General features: G+C 35.9%; 1 protein-coding gene across 1 annotated transcript in view; it reads left to right on the forward strand.

The window, feature by feature from the left end:
• The first annotated feature begins 873 nt into the window (after nt 1-873).
• The window catches only part of LOC127418709 (contactin-3-like), a 140,285-nt gene continuing 125,019 nt past the window's right edge, over nt 874-16,139 (forward strand). The window contains exon 1 of the mRNA XM_051659412.1: nt 874-1,159. The gene's annotated coding sequence lies outside the window, so the exon portion shown is untranslated. The remainder of the gene's footprint in view (nt 1,160-16,139) is intronic.

Below are 16,139 nucleotides of genomic sequence, written 5' to 3' on the forward strand. Positions count from 1 at the left end.
AAAGTAGGCTACCAAAAAAGTAGGCCTACCTAACAAGGTACTTGTGTGTATGTGTGTGTGTGTGTGTGTGTGTGTGTGTGTGTGTGTGTGTATGTGTATGTGTGTGTGTGTGTGTGTGTGTGTGTGTGTGTGTGTGTGTGTGTGTGTGTGTGTGTATGTGCAGGTTTAAGTGGTTTATGAGGACTTTTTTTAGGTTACAAACTGGAAATTACAAGGGTATTATACTATAAATGTGGTTTATGAGGACATTTCTAGTGTCCCCATAATGTAAATCGCTTAAAAAACATACTAAACGATGTTATTTTGAAAATATAAAAATGCAGAAAGTTTTTTGTGAGGGTTAGGTTTAGGGGTAGGGTTATGGGATAGAATCTATAGTTCGTACAGTATAAAAATCATTATGTCTATGGAGAGTCCTCATAATGATAGCTGCACCAACATATGTGTGTGTGTGTGTGTGTGTGTGTGTGTGTGTGTGTGTGTGTGTGTGTGTGTGTGTGTTTTATTGTTTAATGGCATTTATTTTATAAGTATCATGGTACTTCCATGTTTTTTTTAACATTAATGTGGAAATCATTCAGTACTATTCTAAACAGTATATCAAAGTGCCATGGTACTACTGCCACTGCACTTTAAGGATAGATTGTAAGGGCTGGTCGCACCAAATAATTGAATCAGATGGTGGCGCTGTTGTTAATAAAGTCTGCCTTCCCAGGTCTTTCGCTAAAAATCTGCGCTCTCCTCTCTCTCTCTCTCTCTCTCTCTCTCTCTCTCTCTCTCTCTCTCTCTCTCTCTCTCTCTCTCTGCTGATTTGCTGGAAACAGTGCTGCTGGCTTGACACACTGAATGTAAATCTGGCCACAAACAACGTCTGTCTCTTTCTCTCTAGAGCTGTGAATGCGTGACACAGGAGCGGTTTGTACACACCTTGCGAGGGAGACGTGCTGGAATATATCTGGGGGTGAAGAACAGAAGGAGAAAGGGCGAAACCGGCGCTTTTCTCTATCTCTCTCGCTCTGTCTCTGGACGCACAGACTTGGCCGAAATGTTTTTTCCGAAATCTCAGTGACTGCGATGTCAGCATTTCGCGTCCACTGCATGTGGAGCACAAACTGAAGAAATACGTACATCTGAAGGGAGGTAAAGACACGTTCTTCAGGTGAAGTACACATTTTAACATGATGTTTTCATAAAAAAAAAAAAAAATAAAAAATAAAAAAAAATAAAAGATTTTTATTATTATTATTATTATTCTGCCTGCTTATTGTTGAGCCTTGCGCCTTTCATTCATCCTGTAACATGTTTTATGCGCTGCATTATAATGGAGCCCTGTTGCAGATGCTTTTATCAGCAGGTCAAATATTAGTTCACCCATCAGCTCTGTTGGTTTAGCGTTGAAAATGAGTGTGTTGTGATGTATTGTTGGTGTTTAAAAGATATGAATGTAAGGAGCTCTGGGCTTTGGGTCTCTGCAGCAGTGAAGTTCAGGTAGAGCTTCGCTGAACTGCGCATCTCCTGCAGAAACGCACAGGTGCTCTACTGGTCTGTCAGGGAAACCCCTGGAGAGAGCTTGACATTCACAACGAATAAGCGGTTGACACTTTACATTACAATGTCTATGCTACACAGATTGCTTGTAATACGAAAGTAATGATAATAACTTAATTATTAGTAAGAACAAGTAATACAGTAACTGGTGATTGTAAGTGTATTTATATGGAACTCCACAAAGTAATTAGCATCATATTAATTAGAGGGAAGTCTGGGGCTAGATGTTAGACTTTTTATTCCAGTGAATATTTCTCAAAATAGGCTTATTTCTGAAAGTCAATTTCTGTAGAGGCACATGTCTTAAATTCATGGTCACAAAAAAGAAAAAGAAAAAAGCCATTGAACTTTCCATCAGTATTGCCCAGAAAAAAAAAAAAAACAAACAAAGAAAAAAAAAAACAGTTCGATAGTGGTGAAGGTTTTCACATTATATGGAGTACATGGGGTAAGTTGTCACAATTGAACCTGTCATTAATCAGTCTATTACGTGCTTTTCAGCTAAATTTGAACAGTAAAACAATTATGAAGCAGAAACAGAAAAAACGTAAGAGGTAACATACAAAAATATCAAAGCATTGGTTTGGCTAATAGATATTCCATATTGTGTAAATATATTACATTTAAAACACAGATGATACATTTATGAAAACTATCCACTATAAAAAGTGGTAACCTGCAGCTGTTACCTTAAGGAGCATGCATTTCTTGTTAATCTAACCTTCAAAATTTGTTTTGTTGGCATATGATTCAGTGATGTTAAATAATATTTTTGACTTGAAACAAAAAGTTATTTTAGATGTTACTGCATGAAGCACATATTTAGGTTAAAAAAAAATAAAAAATCAGTGTAGTTTAATGTTTCAGTTAAAGGGATTGTTCACCCAAAAATGACAGTTCAGTCATTGTTTACTTACCCCTGTGTTGTTATAAGCCCATATGAAATTTTGTGTTTACAATTGCAGTTTATGGTGACCCTTCAAGCTTAAAAAAAAAAATGCTAAAGTGTAAAGAGTAATTTATACTTACTTGGGCGAACAGGCTTAGTTTGCCTACAAATGATGTCGAAATGCAGTGGTGTTTATGTTCTGCCACTGTGTTCGTTTGATGATATTTCTCCTGTTTGCTCACATCTCTGAAATTCTTGAACTGGGAGAACACAGCTGATTGAAGAGCAATGATGATTGGTTAAAACTAATCGTTGTTGTGGTTTGGACATGATATTTTTTATTTATAATTGCGCGTGCCAGCTGAGGAGTTGTTACCTAGGTTACTGTTGTTAAAGTGGATAACTTTGAAGTCTGTATCTCAGAGATTGTGCAGAAGAATACTTTTTTACATGATTTGCAACACAAACTCTACAAAGACAGTGTCGCCATGACATATGAGTGAAGAGAGACTGGATTTTTGTAAAAGTGGAAGGGGCTTCGTGACAAGTTAAATGAAGTGATACAGCGATAAAACCGGCATTCCACAGAGAGAAAAACCTGCATTACTGGCATTACTTTTGTGGCTGGAATAGTACATTAAACACGTGACATTACCCGAAACAAACTAATTTTAAAACGACGTGTAGGATAAACGCCGGCTTCATTCACCTTGGGTGCTTCAGTTCGTCCAGGAGAAAAAAGTTTGGCTTCTTCCATATAATAAATCAGGCTTAATTCTAAAGTCTAATAAATTATTCCATGAGACTCATGATTGTTATGAAAGCATACGATAAGGTTTGGACAGAAACAATCCAAAATCAAATGTATTAGTGAAACTATTGACCGACTGTTGCTGTCCTATGCAAATGCTTAAGAATGCACGAGTGCAACAGTTAAGCATGTCCGCCCCAGTGATACTTACAATAGAAGACAACACAACACAGCTGCACACAAATCAGAGAACCAAACTTACTAAACATGTCTGAAGGGTAGATGCATCTGAAATAGATGCATTTCTATGCTCAACCTTTTTTGTTTGAAATGGAGTACTTCGAAATCAAACTACCGATTGAAGAGGCTGAGGAAGCCACAGTCCCACTGTGTCCTAACCTGACAGAAAACAACATGCAATTTAAGGTATCCTTTATTAAAGGTGTCTTTTCTATGTTTGTCAGAGTTTTTGTCCTAACCGCAGCCATGACGAGCGACGGTAAATTCTGTCAATCACTTGTTTTCTATTTTCAGCATTAACCCCGTCCGCTGTGAACTGGCCGGTCCAAAATCTTTCTCAAAACATTATATTGAAGCCAGCATCTCATGAGCCGGGTAAAACCTGCTTGATTTTGTCTGAGAATGTTACACCTACCAAATGTTTTTGCTGAGATCTCTGTTACACACACACTGGTTCAGAATGGAGAAGAGGTGACAGACATTCCCACCTACTCTATCTTTCAGTTTGATTGAGTACTCCATTTTAAACGAATGATTCTCCAACTACAAATTCATCAGGCATGTTTTCTAAGTTCAGTTCTCTGGTTTGTATGCAGCTGTGTTCTGTTCTTTAGTTTCACTGTGGCAAATCTGGTTTTAGATAAACATAATTTTTCGCTTGAGCTCCCCATGTCGCGAGGGGGATGCGTGAACTGTTGCTCTTGTGCAGTCTCATGAATGAGCTCAGGACAGCAATGGTCGGTCTACAGTTTTACTAAGTAATACCTTAGATTTTGGTTTGTTTCTCACCAAACTTATCGTATGCTTTAAGAAAAGTCATGACTTCTGAATTAAACATTTGCATTCTTTTGAAGATTGAAGAGGTAGTCACGATAAACTGCCATTATATGACATCACTGAGCATTATATTTTTTTACAATTTCTCCCTTTGTGTTAAGAAAAATAAAAGTAAGTCATATGGGGTTTAGACATGCCACGATATCATAATTTTCGCACCGGTGCGGTGTTCACGTTCAAACCGACTAACACCGGTATTACTGCTGATTGGACACTAAGTGGTATTATGGGGTAATTTTCGTTAAGTAATAGCCTACAAAATAATGCAAGGCAGCTTCATTTCAAGCTTTGAACTTTATTTATTTATACAAATTAAAATGAAACTGAAAAAAAATAAGTGCAATTAAAATGTGTGTTGTTCAACTTTTTGAAAGATGGCTTTTCAACAGCTGTGAAGGGCAGCATCTCTTTGGCAACACACCTACTTCATCCATGCATTCTCTCCATCATGGGCTACCGGTCGGGTATTTCGTTGTCCAGGCAAATACATCACATATTGTGGGTTGTTGCAGGTTTAATGTTGGTGTTTTATTACCTTTCATCCCAGGACCCAGTTTAGCTGCTTTGGAAGGGTAATGACTGTAAAAAATACAACTTCAATTTTGTCAGATAAGCTGAACTATCTAATGAAAAAAAAAAGTGAGTTTACTTAAAATAATTAATAAAGTCAACTTTTATGCCATATCTGAGCAACTTTAACATTGAGGACATACAATGTCAAGTTTGGTGGTGAAGGTAGAACATGCAGACTTTTGAGCAAGCTCAGTTTGATCACTGACCCTCCCTCCTTCTGTTTTGAATAAATAGATGTTTATGGCTAATAGAGTTATGTTATGTGTTTTTAATTTTGCTTTGCTGTAAAAAGTTGTGTTTTGTTTCATCACCATCAGGTTGATTAGTGTTTGCTTTGATGAAGTTTCTTTATTTATAAAGTTGACTCAACTTCTAAAAGTTGAAGTACTTGTAACCTACATCATCTTTTAAGTTGGACCAAATATTTGGTCTCTACATGATCTTATGTCGAAATATGATCTAACAATATTGAAAATTATGGTTCAGCTATACTTAAAAATGCAAGTTTATTGAACTTAATAATCATTGATATTTTTGAGTTCGCTGAACTTATTGTATTAAGCTCATGGAACTTACGTTTCAATTGAATTGTTAAGTTGGTAAAACTAATTTGCCTGAAGTTGAGTAAACTCAAAAATGCTTTGGAGCTGGTTGCCTTTTTATTTTTTACAGTGTTTGAATGTGTGTGAATGAATTTGTTTTGTTCCCTCCTAGGACTGGGTGATATGCAAGAAATATGTTCATGATATTTTTATTAAATATATATATATATATATATATATATATATATATATATATATATATATATATATATATATATATATATATATACACAATATCCAATTAAATCAGCAACCCTGAGGATTCAGTGAATATTCTTGCTTAAGTGATTTAGCATTGAAAATTAAATTCATTTATTTAAAAAATGAAAAACTTTAACCAAAGACATTTCTAAATTCAAATTGCACTTCAAATGAAACAAAAAAGCAATTAAAATAACGAAATGGTAAAAAAAAAAAAAAAAAAAAAAAAAAAATCATATATTATCACCTTTTAATTTACCATCAAGCAAGTATCCGTCTATGACAACAGCGGAAAATTACTAATTAAGATATAAAAACAATTATAAATGTAAAAATAATCATTACAATGATGATAATAATCACTGAAATATAAATCATTGTTCGAGGTGAATATGTTTTTGTATTATTTTATGATTTAATCACAGATTTATAGGCTATATATAAAGTGACCCTGCAGAGTTGCACTCACAACAAACTGCTCTGTGAAATAAAGGGAACTGAACTCAAAGCACCTCCTGAGCTGAGATGTCTGAGGTCATTTGCAGCATTCTCATAGACGATACTATTCTTGCAAATTTTTTTCGGAAGACTGAAACAAAGAAAGAGTGAGAACCCTTTACATACATGTGTTCCACGAGACTGCACGCCTCCAAACAAACAGCGCTTAAGACATGCGCATAAACGGCTTTTCTATCATCCGTTCTTAAAAATAGAATAAATTGTGTTTCTTCAAGTGTGTGTCTGTGCGTCTAACAGCATTTCTTGTGCCATTCTGAATCCGAGATGTCTTACAGTTACCCACCATGCATTATATTCGCTACCTGAAATTTAACGTCTTGTGTCAGTATGCGTACTTTGCTGCCTGTGTAATTTAATACATTGGTAAAAAAACATCTGGCTTTCAATGCATTATTTAGGTTCTTTTATCATGGGTAGCAAACTCTTCATTTGGCAACTATTCTTTATTTAAGGCTATTCTATTCGTTTGGCTATTGTATTGATAAAGGAAGTTCCATTCATAATGTTTCCCCCTTATAAAATTTCACACCGGTGTTATCCCTTGTACCGAGTAAAACCTTGGCAACCCTAATGGGGTTATAACAACACAGGGGTGAATAAACAATGACTGAATTTTTGTTTTTGGGTGAACTACACCTATACCTTTAAGATCTACTTCCATAACGCAGCTTCTCTTTGCCAGAATGTACGCTAATGTTCACTTGTTTACCCAATAGCTATAGCAAAAGTAACATGATTTAAAGTTTTCCTTTGGATGATACAATTTAAAAAAATCATTCTAATTTAAAAGGTGTTTAAAGTCGGTATCTAAAACCATTTGAAAGAATCAAGAAACATTTGTGTAATTTGTACACATTTTGTTTTTTAAAACATGTAGTTTCTCAGATATAGCCTTTCTGACAACTTCCCTGTCTGACAACTTGCCCTGTTCTCCCCTATATATTGGTTATTTGTAATATTATGCACTTATTTATGTAGTTACAATGTAGTTACAATGTAACATGATCACAAACGTTGAAAGTGACCAAAAGGTGGCTGTAATGGGGGGAAATGTTACCTGTTTGCTGTTTTTTTGAAGTGTTATGATATTTTATTACCACCTGTCTTTTATTTTTCATAATGTCAAACTTCACTATGCTCAGTGGTGCTCCCTGATATCATACCATCTTCGAGCCTAACCACTTCCTCTGGAAATGCTACTTATAATATGGTTTTGCATTTTTAATGTGAACCTTTGGTTTTTAATTTCACTTGAATTATTCATCTGAAATATGCATGCAATATGAGAAGGCCGAGGTATCACAGTAAGTCAAGAAAAGTCAAGGAATGTCCCTCACTTTCACAATGCTCAGAAGAGTTCTTTCGTATTGCTTCTTCAGATTTAATAAGAATACATGATAAAAATTCAGCCAAGGACTCTCTTCCTCATACACGACAGGCGCAAAAACATTCTGCATGGCATGTGAGGTGAATCTGGGATTAAATGCAGCATCTGACACTTTTGAAGTAAAAAATCTGTGGACCTCTAATAATATTGAAGCTGTGAAATGAAGTCATTCATCACCACAGTTATAAGTACAAGCAACATGTGTAAGTCATATTGCGGAACATTCAGCCAAGAAAAAGTGTAACTGTCTTGTTTTGTCAAAAACAAAATGGTATTTAAAATGATCACAGGAACTCTGTATGCAGAAAAATAACAACTAAAGTAACATCTAACTTTAGAGTGAAGTGTGTCTTTCTCCTGTGCAAGTTTAATATGTGGAGGCATGACATTCGTTTGTTGATTTCTCGGAATAGTGTAAACATCAAGCTATCAGGCTATTGCTTGTTTGAGTAACCCAACATAGGAACATTGGCTCAACCAGTGGCATGAGCTTGGGGCTGGACTTGGTCTGTTTATCCACCAATGGCAGATGGTGGGATTGTTGGCAAACCCAACCTGATCTCACGAAACCCAACCTGATCTCACATAATTTACGAGTTGGCATTTTCGTATGGTCTCGCACGATGTTGTTCGCATAAACTTGTACGACTTCGTCACGTGCAAATTCCTGGATGTCTAGTGCGGAAGCGCGAGTTCTGCGCACAAGGCGTTAAGGACATACTTATTAATATTATGCCCTTACCCAAACTCCTTATCTAAACTTAACCAAACAGTAGAGTGTGTAAACATGATAGGAAGCTGTTGTGTGTGACAGAAGCAAGTAATTGTGGCGTATTAGATGGAAAAGATGTCCATCGACATCATTGGCTGTAGTGAAAGTTGTAGGAATTCAAACAAGTGCAGTCACACGATACCATATGAATTAGCCAAATTTAGAAAAGTCATACGAATCCTGATGATTACGCCATGAGAGTGTGTTGGCAAACCTGTTGGAATTCCATTTTGCAATTCTGTTTGGTAACACCAGTGGCGTATAAATCTCACACTTCACCTTTAAGGTATTTGTTACCATAAGTGCCCATAAAAGCATATGTTAGTTTATGAAAAAAATAAATAAAAATAAAATAAAACATAGTTTAAAATATCCTTGAGCGCAGGAAGGAAACATGAAGAGACTTATTTGTGATCAAGTCATGTAGGTGTTGGAAGAATTCAGTTCCTTGAGACCTCTTACAAAAGCTGCCATTCGTTATCCTAATGAGTGCCTATGACTTTAGGCTTAAGGACAAAGACATGCCCACTCTAATTACAACACATCTGCACTGAACAACACAATTAAAAAAAAATAAAAAATCTTGGTAGACACATTTTTTGGTCAACAAAAAGAGTTTTAACAACTTATTTTAACAAACTCAACATTTTATTATGTAGTAGTAATTATATGGTTGTTTATAAGTCTCTCCATTAATGGCTAAAGCATTTTGTTTGTCAGTAAAAGCACTCTAATAGCCCCTCTAGTTCCCTAATAGGATGTTAAAATGGACTTTAATAGTAGGTCTATGAAGTTCCTGGAGAAAATGCCAAATGAGGACAGAACTTAAGAAAGAATACACTTTTTCACAGAAAGATCTTTTTAAAGAATACATTCATTTGTTTGATGCAGTCTAGAAAAGGAAGAAAACTAGGTTAAATTTGGGCAGACTGTATTGGGCAGTCACTCCCTCTCTGTTGCAGAAATGTTTTTGAAGTCATTTCATATAAAAGAAGCCACACTGTGCGATGGAAATAACATCTGTTGCATCTTCACACTGTAATTTGTGTAGTTTTGTGTTGTCCCTGGAAACGGGTTGCATTCATTGGTCTTTGCAGTCTCACCTGTTGCTAAAACAATTCAGCTGTTCACCAAGCTGTTCTCCAAACATTTATTCATAATTAAAAATTAAATACAGACTTCACTTGAAACCACATAGTCAGAACTTCACATTTATTTGAAATCTCACATGTATCAACATCAGTATATGTATAGCAGTCTCTTTTTATGCATGGTTTTGATAAGCTGTCTTTTACAAATTTGGTGAAACTAGCATGTCACTATTACACATGCAGTTGTCATCTACAAGTGCCTACAGGCAAAGGGACAGAGTGAATGATGATTATCACAAATCCCGCATCTCTGCGTATTGTTTCCCTCGCCACTGCCAGTCTTATTTGCTATTTTGATGATGTAATTCAGTAGCTGTAGAAGCCACTTTGTGGTTAGAGAGAAAACGAGAGCAGCTGATAGGCTGTTATTAATGGCTTTGTGTCTTAGCCAAGCTGAAAGCCTCACTCATCACTACCTGAGATTAATATTGTTAGCTCCTCTACAACTGTTCCTCAAAGTCATACCCTGCTCATAGCTGTATTACTGGACATTAGTTCAATAGATGGTGTCAGTAGGTCAGTGATGCTGTTTACAATCTACAGGTATTTACTGCAATATTAGCAGATATAGATTGATGTTTTATTGCTGCTATCATGTTCAGTTTTTTATTGAGATCCCCCAGGACCATAGCTAGGTATTCTGGGCTCCCTGACTCCATATTGCTCTGGGCCCATTCCTATTTAAAACTACTGTTTAGAATTTGTTGTGGGTCCCCCGGACCTGTGGGCCCCTAGAATCGTTACCACCTTTCACCCCACTAGCTACGGCCCTGAGTACCCCTTTAGCCATGACAATATAAACTGTATTAATGCTGTGGATTTAATGTGTTAAAGAAATATTCCAGGTTCTATACAAGTTAAGTTCAGTCAACAGCATTTGTGACATTATGATGCTAACAACAATTAATTTTGACTCGTCACTCCTTTTCTTTAAATAAAGCAAAAATCGAGGTTAAGATGAGGCACTTACAATGGAAGTCAATGGGGCCAATTTTTGGAGGGTTTAAGGGCAGAAATGTGAAGCTTATAATTTTATAAAAGCACTTACATTAATTATTCTGTTAAAGCTCATGCATTATTTGAGCTGTGAAGTTTTTTAAATTGTAATTTTTACAGTAATGTTTTTAGGGTTTGTTGACATTACATGGTCATGGCATCCAAGTTATAAAATTAGCTATACCTTTACACAGAAAAGGTTCGTAAGCGATTTTATCACACTAAAATCATGTTAACACACATATTGTTTATGTCTTGTGGCTATACTTTTGAAACAGTGAGTGTTTTAATGTTCAAAAATTGGCCCCATTCACTTCCATTGTAAGTGCCTCACTGTAACCCAGATTTTTGCTTTTTTTTAAAGAAAAGGAGGGAGTCAAAATCATTTTTTGTGGTATCAATATCATTCCACAAATTATGTCAACTGAGTTTAACTTGTATTGAACCTAGAATGTTCCTTTCATTAAGTGCTGTTAATTATTTAAAAAAAGAGTAAAAAAATTAACAATTAATAATGCCCCTAGACCCGTATGTAAATTCTGTAATAAAAGTACGTATTTTCTTACCATAGGAGCAATTCATGCTCGAAGTACATGTAGCTTTATGTTTTACGAGCCGTGTCAGCAGGGGCAGTCATTGCGCCTCAACAAACCTGACAAGCAGCGCATCCACAGAATGAGAGCTGATCAGGATGTCAGAGCACACGTTCATGACAGCTAGATGAAGCACAAAAGAATGCAGATGCAATTGTCAAAGTTATGCGTTTATGACATGTGCTTTGTTTCCATCCAAGTTGTGAATTTAATTTATGCGAAAAAACATAATATCTACATGCAAATAAGGCCATGATTCCATCCCATGTGTTCAAAAGAATAAAATACTTGTGGTTTTGAATGTGCAGACAAAACTGTAAGAGAACTTGACTCATGTCTCGGAGTTACAGTGCGCCAAACAGTTCTGGAAGCACTATGTGTGTGCGTTCCTCCATCCTTATGACTTTATCGTGCAGATCTATAAGATATTTTTTTAAAGTGTCAATAAACCTGATCTTTGGCACAGATTAAGTTTGTATTCAACCTATTTGCTCTGCAAACTCTTTGCAGCTTTGGATTTTCAGGACACCGTTATTTCAGGATGATCAGAGCAACATTTCAGATGCGATGATTGGCCCACTGATTAGTCAAGTTATGAACAAATGATTCAGTCACATTACTTTTTTTGATGTGCATCTTGTATTCCTGATAAATTCAATAGGAGTTTATTCGGTAAATGTGTTTCCATCAAAGTTTATGCGCATTTCTTCTTATCGAATAAAATGTATCCACCTTAAGTGAAAATATACATTTTTTATGTGCATTTTAGAGACTTTATTTGCATCTTGGTGTTTTCATCCAGCATTTTTTTTTTTTTTTTTTTTTGCAATATCCCAAAATGCGCATAAAAATACATTAATTAAAACCAAGCTACTGAATACCAGTGAGATGCTCCAAAAGCATCCATCTGATGCATAAACCCACAATTAAAAATAGAACTTGACAGATAGACCAACTTAATGCAAAATGGATTGCTGTGGACTATAGGCTTATCTTCAATGATGTGCAGTAAACCAAACAAGAAATAGACTTATAAAGCCACTTTTTGTATTGTCTATTCAGTGCTTTACTCATCTGCTACAGTAATGCAATATATTTTCATTAAAATCTGAATTATTATATTTATTATATATTTTATTTATAAATATTTGAATTATTATTTATTATTTATATTGAATTTATCTTCATTTGGGGGCCTTTCGCAGCAAATATTGACATATTTTCATCCGTCCTTCGGATGAGACGTTAAACCGAGGTCCTGACTCTCTGTAGTCATTAAAAATACCAGGATACTTCTCGAAAAGAGTAGGGGTATAACCCCGGTGTCCTGGCCAAATTCCCCTCATTGGCCCTTATCAGTCATGGCCTCCTAATAATCCCCATCCACTAATTGGCTCTATCACTCCACTCTCTCCTCTCCACCAATAGCTGGTGTGTGGTGTGCGTACTGCGCACTATGGCTGCCGTTGCATCATCCAGGTGGATGCTGCACACTGGTGGTGTTTGAGGAGAGTCCCCTGTTCACTGTGTAAAGTTCTTTGAGTGTAGTGTCAGAAGAGCACTATATAAATGTAACGTTCATTCATTCATTCATTCATATGCTATTAATTGTGATTAATTAGTAATTAAATTAATCAATAAGCATGTCATGTTATTAATCTGTTAAAATTATATATATATATATATATATATATATATATATATATATATATATATATATACACTACCGGTCAAAAGTTTTAAAACACTTGACTGAAATGTTTCTCATGATCTTAAAAATCTTTTGATCTGAAGGCGTATGCTTAAATGTTTGAAATTAGTTTAGTAGACAAAAATATAATTGTGCCACCATATTAATTTATTCCATTATAAAACTAAAATGTAATAAAAATAAAAAAATGTTTTTGAAATTGATGACTTGGACCAAATAATAAAGAAAAGCAGCCAATAAGTGCCCAACATAGATGGGAACTCCTTCAGTACTGTTTAAAAAGCATCCCAGGGTGATACCTCAAGAAGTTGGTTGAGAAAATGTCAAGAGTACATGTCTGCAAATTCTAGACAAAGGGTGACTACTTTGAAGATAAAATATAACACAGTTTTGATTTTTTTTTTGGATTTTGTTTAGTCACAACATAATTCCCATAGTTCCATTTATGTTATTCCATAGTTTTGATGACTTTACTATTATTCTAAAATGTGAAGAAGAAAAAAAATATAATAAAGAATGAGTAAGTGTTTCAAAACTTTTGACTGGTAGTGTGTATATATATATATGTAAGGGATAATCCATGGCTAGGTGAAGACGACATGGAGGCGAAGAACCACACGACACCTAGCCGTGGATTATTCCGCTTATACATGGTCAAAACTGTGAATTTAAATACACAATCCAGAAATAATAATATCCACAGAATGTAGAGGGGTTGGCACTCCAGATAAAATGTATTCTTTAATTTGTATTCATTGTCACTTAATATGGAAAAACCTACGTTACAAATGTGGCAGTGACAGTACAAGTAGAACTTACTGTATGATAAGGAGAAAACCATTCAAAACACTCTGGAACCTGTAGATTTAACCTCTGAGACATCAGTATGGTATCCATCAAGGCTGAACGATTGACTGGGTTAAGAATTAAATTGCAATTTGTCCTTGCACAGTAGCACTTCACCTCAAAATGCTGCCTGCATTTTGCAAACAAACAGTGTTTCTCCTTCAGCATTTGAGTGAGAGATGTGTGAGGGCTTTGGGGTGGGGGGGGGCTCTAGTGGCACTTCAGCACAGCAAAATACACAAAGGGTGGCCAGACGTCCTGTTTTTCCCAGGACAGTCCCATATTTAAGCACTTTTTCTAGTGTCCTGACTTATTCTGAAAAAATTGTGTTTTGTCCCATATTTCCTCTCTCCTAAATTTTCTCTATCACCTATGCAGCATTCTCAGTCACGTGAGTATTCTAATTAAAGGTAGCCAAGGATACAGTTTGTAAAACCAATAAAATAACACCATGTTATTTGAAGTACATGATTGGATTAAACTATCCAATCACAATCCCCTATCAATAGATGTCCAGTTAGTGAACTGATTGAAGAGTCAGTTTGAAAGAGCACACAGATGAAATTGTGGCTGGAAAAATGTCAAGGAAGCATGCATGTACATTTAATCAGGATCTTCAAAAAGAGTTTTCATTTCTAAAAATGGAGTCACAAACAGAGCCTAGTAAAATGAGGTGTGAGATTTGTGGAGCTCACTTTTCCATCGCCCATGGAGGCAGCACCGACTTCGTGCAGCATGTTCATACAAAAAAGCATGTGGATGCTGCTAAAAGTAAGTGTGCCACACCAAGTGTTAGTGATTTATTTGTGAAGCAAAGTTCAGAATCTGACAAGGTGCATGCAAGTGAAGGACTTTTTCTGTCTTTGCACATTCATAACATGAGAAAAGTCTTGCAGGCCAGGCTGGAGGAATCATTCATACCCTCTGACATTAAAAAGTAGTTGGATGCCCTGGTTGAAGCTGGATGCATGCGAGTGGATGATTTCTTTTGTGCAGAGAGAAACCTTTATTCAGCATCGGTGAATTACCTCCAAAATTGGAGCCGCTCATTGGAGAACACAGAAAAACTTGAGTGGGCCTTATTGAGAGACATCCCAGAGTGGAAAGACATTCAGAGCAGCCTCGAACACTTCTACTCCAGAATCCCCGTTCTCAGTTTGATTGACGAAACCACGCTCTTTGATGTGTGGGCTTGCGTGATAAACATTGTCACTCATCGTATCACTGAGTTGAACATGAACAAGACAGCCATGTCTGAGAGATGGACAGATGTTTTTCGTGAGCTGGAGAGCTAGACCATCAACTTCGGAGTCTTAGCCAAGGTTGTGGACTTTGTTGTATGACTGTCTGGGACATCTGCATCCGCGGAGCATGTGTTCTCATTAATGAACGCAACATGGACACCGGATAAATCTCGACTCAGTGTAACAGTCATGAAGGCAATGCTTTTCATACGTCTTAATTTTGGACTGCTCTGCATTTTATGATAAACTCTTGAAAGACAAGTGCACACTGAGAAAAATTGTTTTCAGCGAAAAGTACGTGACAACAGTTACAGATGCGGATGCACCCTCTACTTCGCATTGATCTGCGCCTATGTAAGGATACTTCAATTTCATTTTTGCTGGAAAGGGGCAGTCCCGTTTTCCACAAGCAGGAATCTGGTCACCCTACATACACAACACGTTACAGTTTAAATCACCTTGCCAGCATTTAATAGGTCCTGATTTCCTTCTCTCACCCTCCGTGCAAAACAAGCTGAATTCCATTATATTAGTTATGCTGTTGAAAGTGTTTAGGAAATGTTTTCAGTTGCTATAGATCACTGCTTGCTCTGTAATGTTATGTTGCTATGGTTACAAACAGCACATTAATATCAAATGGTGATTAAAACTGACCGGAACTACCTGTGCATTCAGTGGTTTGAACTGCATGCATTCCAACCAATCAGAATCGAGGATTAGAACAGACTATGTGCCCAATTTAGATGGAAACTTCTTGAATACTGTTTAAAAACCATCCCAGGGTGATACCTCAAGAAGTTGGTTGAGAAAATGTCAAGAGTACATGTCTGCAATTCTAGGCAAAGGGTGACTACTCTAAAGATGCTAAAATATAACACAGTTTTGATTTATTTTGGATTTTGTTTAGTCACAACATAATTCCTTTTATGTTATTCCATAGTTTTGATGACTTTACTATTATTCTAAAATGTGAAAAAAAAAAAAAAATTATAACAAAGAATGAGTAAGTGTTTCAAAACTTTTGACCGGTAGTGTGTGTGTGTGTGTGTGTATATATATATATATATATATATATATATATATATATATATATATATATATATATATATATATACTGTATATACAGTACTGTGCATACTGTATGTTAGGGCTGTCGATTTATTGCGTTAATTTTGTGCAACTAATTATATATATATATATATATATAAAAAAAACACAATTCATCATACCCCTGACCCATACATAAATTGCGTAAAAAATTCATATTTTCCTACCATCA

Source organism: Myxocyprinus asiaticus, chromosome 28 (genome assembly GCF_019703515.2).
Source record: "Myxocyprinus asiaticus isolate MX2 ecotype Aquarium Trade chromosome 28, UBuf_Myxa_2, whole genome shotgun sequence".
Classification (NCBI taxonomy): domain Eukaryota; kingdom Metazoa; phylum Chordata; class Actinopteri; order Cypriniformes; family Catostomidae; genus Myxocyprinus; species Myxocyprinus asiaticus.